We start from the raw sequence: 9,897 nt of genomic DNA on the forward strand, positions 1-9,897 counted from the left end.
TTGCTAACCAAAACCCTGATTCTGAGGCTGGCTGAATTGTGGCTTAGACTGGTAAGAGCTCTGAAATTGGAATTAGGCACAAAACCTTGTTGAGAAGGATAAACCGGGTCTTGTGGGTTTGCCACATTGTTGCTTCTATAAGACAGGTTGTTGTTGGCATTGTAGTTGTTGAACCTTTGGAATCTGTTTTGGTTCCCAATGTAGTTCAACTCCTCCTGTGTCAGGCCTTCTTCATTGATGTTCTCAAAGTTTGGAGAATCATCATATTCACCAACATAGTGAATTGGTTTGTGGGAAATCAATTTCAACTTGTCCAATTCACTCTGCAACTCCTTCACTTCTCTAGTGAGCCTCTGTTCAGAGCTTGAACCCTCTGATCTATTTGATCTGTCATAGTCTTCACCATAAGTGTTATTGCTCATTGCTAAGTTCTCAACTAGCTCTAAAGCAGCATGAATCTCCTTTCCCAGAAAGTTTCCATTGGAGGCAGTATCCAGCTGGTTTCTAATCTTGGGAAGAGCTCCTCTATAAAGTGTGCTGAGAAGAGAAGCCTCACTAAACCCATGGTGTGGGCATTGGTTGGTGTAGCTCATGAATCTCTCATCTGCTTCGCCAAAACTCTCATTGCTGTGCTGAGTGAAGCTAGAGATTTGGTTTCTCAGTTTTGCAGTTCTGGAGGTGGAGAAGAACTTAGATAGAAAGGCCTGCTTGCATTGCTCCCAGGTTTGAATGGAGCCTCTTGGAAGATTCTTCTCCCATTGGTGAGCTTTGTCACCAAGACTGAAGGGGAATAATCTGAGCTTGAAACTTTCCTCAGAAACTCCATTTATCTTTGTCAAGTCACACACTCTATCAAATTGATCCAAGTGTTCCAAGGGATCTTCCATTGGCAATCCATGGAACTTTGAGTTTTGGACCATATTCAGCAAAGATGCCTTAACTTCAAAATTGTTGTTTTGCACAGGTGGTGCTTGTATTCCAGCTCCATACTGATGAACATTGGCCCTGTCATTCTCTCCAACATAGACCTGTGGCTGCTCATATCTCCTTTGCTGATGTTGGAAGGGCTGATGTTGGTGGTGCACCTGTTGTCTTTGCTGTACATTGGCCTGATGCCTCTGCTGATTAGCTGGAGCTTGTCCCTGATGGACATAAGCTTGCTGTTGATGCACCTGTTCCTGATGAACATTACCCTGATGTAGCCCTTGACCAACACCATTACCAGCTGCATTACCAGCTCCATTACCCTGAGCCTGTTGCTCCTGAGCCGGTTGTTCCATGTCAACCACATGCTCTCTTTGATCTTCCATATCAGCTGATCAATCTGTCTTCCACGCCTGTCCCTTCTCCTCCTTGGTATCAAAAGATTAATGTTGTCGTTTAAGGGGAAAGGTGGACCACAACTTCTTGATCTGGACCTGGTGTTCATGCACCTGAAATCACAAACAAAACTTGAAAGTAATCAGTAAAAACAAAAATAAAGTACTTGATCTCAAGAACAGATCAGAGCCTAATGCTAAACACTCCACAATTTGGCAACGATGCCAATTGATAGACAAGACTTTTTAGGTCTCAGGGCTACCAATCCCCTTGTAAAAGTAGCACAAAAGAGGTTGTCAATCCAAGAATGTGGTGATAGACATTAAGCTATGTGATCAGTTTCTCAATTCAAGTAAACAGGTGAGGTTTTGATTGATTAATGACAACAAAAAACTTAAAACAAGATTAATGACTAAAGAAGTGATCAAACAAGAACTAAGCAAATGACAAGTGATGAGAATGTATGTATGATGATGAGAAAGGTCTTAGACATGATAGTGGATTAGGGTGCCTTCAGTGTTAAACTAGTGAGCTAATGAATCATGTGATCAAGCAAACCATTCAACTTAAACATCATTAATTAAGTTAATCCTCTCATGAAGGTATCAACTTCTTTGATAAAACAGTTTCTAACCTAATCATCATTAGTGGAACATGAATTAACAAGCATTAAGAACCAGTTTAATCTGTCATTTAAGCATATAAACAATCATTCCCACTTAAACCTCTAACAACCTTGTTCAGGCATTTCATCAAACACTTTTGATGCATGAAATGCCCAGAATCTAGACCACATATGATGTGTATGGATCTAGCATTAAGAGCTGGTTGTAGAGAATGGAATATGAATGATCTCACTAATCTACCACTTAAGCACCCTAATCTACATATCTACGACCTTAATATGGAGATTACTCACTAATCATGACAAACACACTAGATCCTTTGCAAGATGTGTTGTTAATCATGATTAGAAGTGTGATTTGATGATGAGAAATGATAAGACAAGATGGAAAACACTCTTAGATCGATATTAAACTCAAAAACAAAGGTCTTGACCAATGGTTCTTTCACCAAATAAGATAAAATTTTTTTCCAAATTAGGTCTAAAAAGTATTTATAGTGGTCTTGGATGAACCGGGTCAGCCTGGAACAAACCGGGTACTGACCCGGCTTTGGTGAGTAAAGATGAGGTTTGCCACGGTCTAGCAGGTCTTAGTCAAGCCGTGGCAGTGACCGTGTCAAGTCCCGAAGCTTCTGTTCTTGGATGAATCTTGGTGCCACGGGTTCCCTCTGGTCGTGATGCATGGCCGTGTCAAAGTCTTCTGGGTCCGGATAAAGAACTGGTTGGAGATGGCACGGTCTGGCTTGGACCGTGTTTCCTGGGCGTGGCGAAGGAGTTGGACATTCGGTGCTTGCCTCGGCCAGATGAAAGGCCGTGTCTAGTGAGCGTGTCAAATCCCGAATGTCTGCATAAAGTTGCCATGGCCAAGTCCAAAGCCGTGGTGTGGAGACCGTGTCAAATGCCAAAGGATCGCATAAAGTTGCCACGGCCAAGTCCAACGCCGTGGTGTGGAGACCGTGTCAAATGCCGAAGGATTGCATCAAGTGGCCACGGTCAGATGTGGACCGTGGCATTCCACCGTGCCAGCCTTACACTTAGCATAATTTCCATGCTCTTGATGCTCCAAGGATATGTGTGTCTCTATTCCTCCGGAACTCACGCCGCACAACTCCAAATGGAACGATCTTAACTGTTCTGGAAAGAGGACTCAGTTATATCAAATCTTGATGAAGGCCCTGTAGACTGAATCGGTCTGGAAATGCATCGTCCTTTGCAATCTTCGGAGCTCATTGGGTCGGTCTAAAATGGCACCGAGACGGGCGTGCCTTCCGACGAGCTTAACTTTCTGCTCACATCTGTAAATGGGACGATCTCAATTGTTCCGGAAACTAGACGTAATCCTCTTGATTCTTAATGAAGACACCGGAGGTTGAATCGCATTGCAAGTCCTTTGTCCAACGCAATCAAAGTGAGGGTATTGTCTGCACCAAACCTTCTGTCCGAGTTGCTGTACACAGGTGAGGGTTCCTCCATGATCCCAGCTCCAAGTTGCTCCAAAAACTCTCCAAATGACCTGAGAACACTCCAAAAATGCAGGACACTCTAGGACCTAATGCAAATCTTAGACAAAGCTAGAATCAAGGACAAACTCTAACAAAACTAGCTAAATGTATGAATGAGACTCAATCTTTGGACAAAAATGCTATCCTAAATATGACAAATTATGAATATATCAATACACTTTATCTTCTTCACCTCTGCCTTCAAAACCCTTAGGATGGTTGATAACACCGGATTTTGACCATTTTTATGGATCACTTTAATATCTTTTAAAGGTGTTTTTACTCCATTTTCAAAGGTTTTCAAAGTATTTCTATGTTTCCGGATTTTAAAAGACTTTTCAGGTAATTTGGGATAAAGAGGAACGAAATGGAACAAAAAGACTCTTTTGGATAAATGCAGACCGTCAGAACTCTCATGGAGAGACAAAGACCTTCTCACCTTCTGATCACCCTTAAAATTGGACAACTTATAGAAGAATCAACCAACTTTCAAATGCACTTGGTTTGGAGACATTCCAACGGTTGGATCTCAAAATATTCCATTAGCCCCGAAGCCGCTCTAAGTCGGCCAGCAAGTCACACGACCACAGCCAACAACCTATTTCCCGCTGTCAGAAGCTTCCCGACCGCGGCCAACAAGCCAATTGCCGCGGTCACAACACGCCCGACCGCGGCAATCAAGCTCCGATTTAAAGCCCATGTATCTGAAGCCCAAAGTCATTCTCAGCTTCAATTCCGGAACCCTAGAGAACATGGAGTATTGGAGACTATAAATACATGTCATTTAGGTCGTTTTTAGACACCACCCTTCATACTTTACAGAAACCCTTTTCTTTTAGCCGTTTTTATGAGATTTTTGTAGAAGATTGTTCAAGTCCAAGTTCTTCAATGGAGAAGCTTTCTTTATCCATTTTCTTTACTGTTTTTCATTACTTTTATTAAAACCAATGATGATGTCGACCTCAGCCATGTCTGAGTAGATCCCGAGTTGGGCTTAGGGTTCCCAAAAGGGGCTCTCATAATCGATTAAGACATCTAGGTTTATAGATCTGGGATTTCGACCTGTCTCTGTTTATTCTTGTTCTTATTGCATGTATGCTTGATTGATCACCTAGTATCTGATCTAGATAGTTAGTGTTGCGAAAGTTTTCATTAAGTATCAGCCCTAGAATGAAACAGACGATTTTTCAGTAGGAGTGGAAACCTACCTGCGGCGAGATCGTGAGTATTGACGAGTCTTGTGCAGCTCTTGCGTTCTCTCCCTTCCAGGGCCAGAGTGGAAACCTACTGGTCAGGGTTGCGAGAAACAGTTGGTTATGATCACGACAGTGACGTAGTCATACCGCCGTACTCTAGCTCTAGAACCCATATATCGTTATTTGTCAATCCCAATCTATCTACCTTAGTGTTAAAACCGATTATGATCCCTTAGAGTTCCCAAAAGCTCAGCGTTTTTAGCATTAGTTTACAATTCAATCGATTTTTAATTGCTTACTTAGACCTGCATTTCAATTTCCTTAATTCGATATTTACTTGCCTTATTAGTCTTTCATTCGATATTTTACTTGTTCTATTGCCTTTTATTCAATTTTTTTACTTGCTTTTTTTGATAGATTTATTTGCTTTCTTTTGTTTTAGTTTAATCTGTGACAAACAACCAACCTTTAAAAACCAATCTAGTCTAGACATAAAGTTAAAAACCGTAGAAGAATACCAAGCACACAAACCTCTGTGGATTCGATCCCAAATACTACAACTGATTAGCTGTGCACTTGCGGCTTTCATTTGTTTTGTTAAGGGTAAAACTTGTTCTCTCACGCAGTTGACACGAACACATCAAGTTTTTGGCACCGTTGCCGGGGATTTGTTTCGCTGCCTTTTGTTATTTTTCTTGTTTTAACTTCTGTTCTAGACACCTGATCTCTAGTTCTTTCTTAAAGTTTTGCTGAATTATCTTTCCCTTCTTTTGGTTTTCTCTGAATTGCATGAATACCAGGTGCCTGTAGAAAACATTCCAATTCTAGATGAGATAGACAGATACGAAAGAGAACTTTGAAGACTTAGACGAACGCAAGGAATGGCCACCGACGACCAGCCTGGAGATCCTATTAATCGAAATTTAAATATGGACCAAGAAGGGTCCGAACATGGAGAAAACGAAGAGAATGATCACATAGAAGGCGATCATGCTCGACAAGATGGAGAGGAGGATGAGGCTCCTCCAAGAAACCACCAGAACCGAGGGAGAGAAGGACGTGAAGACCTTGATCCACCCATCAATGCAGCCGATGGTGACCACCCAGCAATGCAGCCGAATGAACGCATTCACCGCCCCATTCCGCCAGCAAATCAACACCGAAGACAAGCCAGGAACCATCGCATAGCTGATTTTGATGCACCTACTCAAAATTTTCAGAATCGATCTGCAATTCAAGTACCATTTCCAAACCGGAATGAGTTTGAGGTCAAGCCTCAAATCATCTCATTGGTGAAGCAAAACCAGTTCCATGGAGTTCCTTCTGAGCATCCAATGGATCATATCGAGCTTTTTGAAGAAATTTGAAGCATGATGAGAACGAATCAAATTCCACCAGACTATTTAAAGTGTAAGTTGTTCCCTTTTTCACTAGCAGATAAAGCTCACCGTTGGTTGAAGTCTTTGCCTGCAGGATCGATTACTAATTGGGAAGAATGTAGAACTGCTTTCCTGAATCACTTCTACACTAAGTCAAGGTCGAACAATTTGAGAACGAAGATCTCAACCTTTCAACAAGGGCCAACTGAATCTTTCTATGAAGCCTGGGAGCGTTTTAAGGAATATAAATGTGATTGCCCTCACCATGGATTTCATGGATCAAGCCTGCTAAGCACATTTTACCGAGGTTTGCAACCAAAATACAAACTTTCACTTGATACAGCTAGCAATGGAGATTTTGGACAAAATACGATAACCCAAGGAAGAGCTCTCATCAAAAATTTGGCTCAAGCCAATAGCAATGACTGTCCTGAATACGATCGATCGATGAAGCAAGCCGGAACAGACAACAAGGAGATAACCGAGTTGAAGAACATGGTGAGCCAGCTTCTGAAGAGCAACAATCGCCCAATCCATGCTTGTGAGACCAACAATGGCGCAGAAGATGGAGGACCTAGTGATATCGATCACATTAATCAAGCCTTTCAAGAAGAAGACGTGAACTACGTAGGAGCACTGGTGCCATACCAAAATCGCTCAAACAATAACTTCAACAACAACTTCCGGAATGCAAATTACAACAATCTTTCTTACCGCAATCCAAATGTGGAGAATCCTCAAGACCAGTACTACCCACCTCAGCAAAAATACTTTCAAAACAAGTTTCAAGGCGGAAACGTTGGAGGAATAGTACCATATCAACCGCGACAGCCATATAACTACCAAGGTACGGGTTTTAACAATCAATTTGTACAACAGCAGGGGGTCACGACGAACCAGCTAGCTTCACAAATCGGTAGACTTGAACAGTCTATCCAATAGCTTGTTATGACGAAAGAAAAAGCATCTAAGGACGTGAACGTAAAAGTGGACTGCATGTACAATGATCTGAACGGTAAGTTTGAATCTTTATCTTCGAACGTCAAAAAGCTAGACGTGCAAGTCGCCCAAACAGCCGACTCTATGAAGAGGCAAAGTGGGGTTCTTCCAGGAAGAGTTGAAGATAACCCTAAGAAGTTTTGCAACGCCATAACCACATTGCCCGAAGAAGAGGCCGGAACCGATGGAAAGAAAGAAGAAACACCAATCTTTGTACCACTGTACAAAGATATCAATCCCAAGCAGCCACCGTTTAAGGTACCTGAACGATCACCGTTTCAAAGGCTTACAAAAGCCGATGATCCGGGACGTTTTGTTTTCCAATGTTTCATTTCAGGAATCAAGTTTACAGACTGCCTGTGCGATTCCGGAGCCAATGTCAACATCATGTCTAAGACATTTGCCGAAAAATTGGGCATAAAAACCTTAAGGACGTCGACGGTTAAGGTTATTTTTGGAGATTCATCTCAAAAAGATACTGAAGGAGCGATTCACGATCTACAAGTCCTAGTGGGAGACAAAATTGTTCCAGCAGATTTCCAAGTCTTGGAGATGGATAAAGACAAGGAGAGGCCACTCATTTTCGGGAGAGCATTCCTAGCTTCAGTCGGAGCAGTAATCGATCACGCAAATCGGCATGCTGTTTTCCTGAATGTGGATCGCAGAAGGTACTATCCGACTATCTTAGACGAATTTCCAAGCAAAGGAAACAGGCCAAAAGAGAAAGAAAAAGAGAAGCCGAAAGCTTTTGCAAAAATCAAGATCATCATTCCACCAGATGCAACAGAAACTAGTGAGGACCAAATCCAGGAGCTGATCGAAAACATAAAAAGGGTTTTAAACAATATTAAAGTCCGAAAGAAGAATAAAGGTAAGAAGACGGCTCCTCAAGGAGAAGAAGTAAAACCTCCGGTGACCGGAAGTGATAAGGGCACGTCAACTGGAGTGCCATTCAAATCAGCCTGATTCCTCAGCTAAACGACTTAAAACAAAAGCGCTTAATGGAGGCCACCCATTTATGTACTCTTTCTTTTAGTTTTCTTTTCCTTTTTACAATTTATGCTTTCTTTTTCTTTTTAAGTTTTACGTATTTTTTATAAAAAAAAAAAACACAAAAAAAAAATCAGAAAATTAGAAAAACCAAGAAGAAAAAGGTAGGTTTTTAGCTGCTCGGCCCGGCAAAGACGAGAAGATTGGACAAAGGCCGCAGGAGGAAGAGCCGCGGTCGCGACTGACGGACCCGCGGCCAATGAAGCATCGACCGCGGCACCGTGAATGTGACCGCGGCCGAGCCCTTGATCACTGCGGTCGCGCGTCTCCTGACGCAGCCGTTGGTCGTTGAGGTGACGCCGCGGATTTCTGCCGTTTTCCCGGTGTTGCCTGGTGATTCCCGGTGTTGCCTGATGATTCCCGGTGTTTCCCGAAATGTTCCCGGTAAAATCCGAAAAGATCCTCCGTAAGTTTTAAACTTTTCTAATATGCAAACAAGAAAGGTAAGTTCCCATAAACTTAAAAAAATTTCAAGAAATTTTCCGTTTTTGCTACAAAAACGCTTTTTAAAGAAAAGAAACAAACTTTTTGGATCAAAACTCCTTCTTCTCTTCTCTCCCAAAAGACTTGGAGATTTAGGAGAAAGAACACATTTTTCAATTCTTTAGCTTTTGAAGAGATTTTTGGCTCAAACCTCACTCTTTTTCAAAGCTGATTTCAATTCTGCCATCAAATCTCTCTTTCCAGCAAGGTATGAACCTCAAATTCGCCATTCTTACTTGATTTTAGAACTTAGGATTTTCCTTAAAAACCCAAATCTTGGTCTATTGATGGTGGAAATAGCTTAAGAATGATAGATTTTCCATTTAGGTTATCTAAAAATCGATTTTAGCACCTAGTTTAAGAGGAATTGAGATTTTTGAAATTTGGATTCTACATGCTTCATAAAAATCGAATTTGGAACAGAAAAATTGATTAGTTTGATTAAGTCTTGTATGATTAGTGATTAGTATTGGGTAATCTTGAGAATTTACATGGAAATTGCTCATAAAAACCGATTTTTAGAAGATTTCTATGTTGAGAACATCAAAAATCCGAATCTGGTCATGAACTACTTGATTTCTCTGATTTAATATCGATTTTGTTTGCTCATGGTTTTAATCAATCTCTTTATATTAGTATAACAAATCTTAATGTGTTAAAATCAGCATCCATATTCACTCTTTTTGCAAGAACCATTTCGTTTTGCAGAAAAATGGACCAAAACAGATCCCGAAGGAGCCGTCGCACTGGTGGCAGCTCCGAGGACATTCCCGATGATGCTACTCTAGGAGAGTACATACTGAACCAAGCCAGACCGAGAAGGAGAAACTATGTGATGAGACTGCTCCAGCACTCAAGAGAAACACGAGCAGCTCCCGAGCCACCACAGATTCGATACATTGGGAGGGAGACAAACCCGAGAGTGGACTATGCAAGACGTTTCAAGAAGCTGAACATCAAACCAACGCCTTGCATTGATTATCATACACTCGAGATGCTTGGAATCAGAGAGGATGTGATCTGGTACATCGATGCACTTAAGCTGAGACCCTACATGGAGCTGAACCTTCCGACCTATCCTGAGCTAGTCCGTGAGTTCTTAGCGACTATTACACTCCACCACACGAAGAGGAGGAACCCCAGAGCATCAGATGGCATCTTGTCATTCTCTATCCGCGGACAGCCTTACTCTCTCACCATTTCTGAGGTTTGTGAAGCTCTTAAGCTTCCATACACTGATGGCATTTACCTTGAAGATGAACCTGATCTTAACCTGTGGAGAGAGATGGGTCATGGAGTCTATGATAGTGGGAGATCAATGTCAGCCCTTCTTACTCATCCAG

At 41.8% G+C, this 9,897-nt stretch overlaps 2 non-coding genes across 2 annotated transcripts; one reads left to right on the forward strand and one right to left on the reverse strand.

Annotated features, from left to right (window-relative positions):
* Positions 1-558: 558 nt before the first annotated feature.
* LOC112085660 lies at positions 559-665 on the forward strand. The gene has a single exon (XR_002898960.1). It is a non-coding gene; the product is annotated as a small nucleolar RNA R71 (small nucleolar RNA).
* A 5,522-nt stretch (positions 666-6,187) lies between these two features.
* On the reverse strand, positions 6,188-6,294 carry LOC112085664. Its single transcript, XR_002898964.1, has one exon. It is a non-coding gene; the product is annotated as a small nucleolar RNA R71 (small nucleolar RNA).
* Positions 6,295-9,897: the final 3,603 nt, after the last annotated feature.

The sequence above is a fragment of the Eutrema salsugineum genome, unplaced genomic scaffold, assembly GCF_000478725.1.
Source record: "Eutrema salsugineum unplaced genomic scaffold, Eutsalg1_0 scaffold_3, whole genome shotgun sequence".
NCBI classification, from domain to species: domain Eukaryota; kingdom Viridiplantae; phylum Streptophyta; class Magnoliopsida; order Brassicales; family Brassicaceae; genus Eutrema; species Eutrema salsugineum.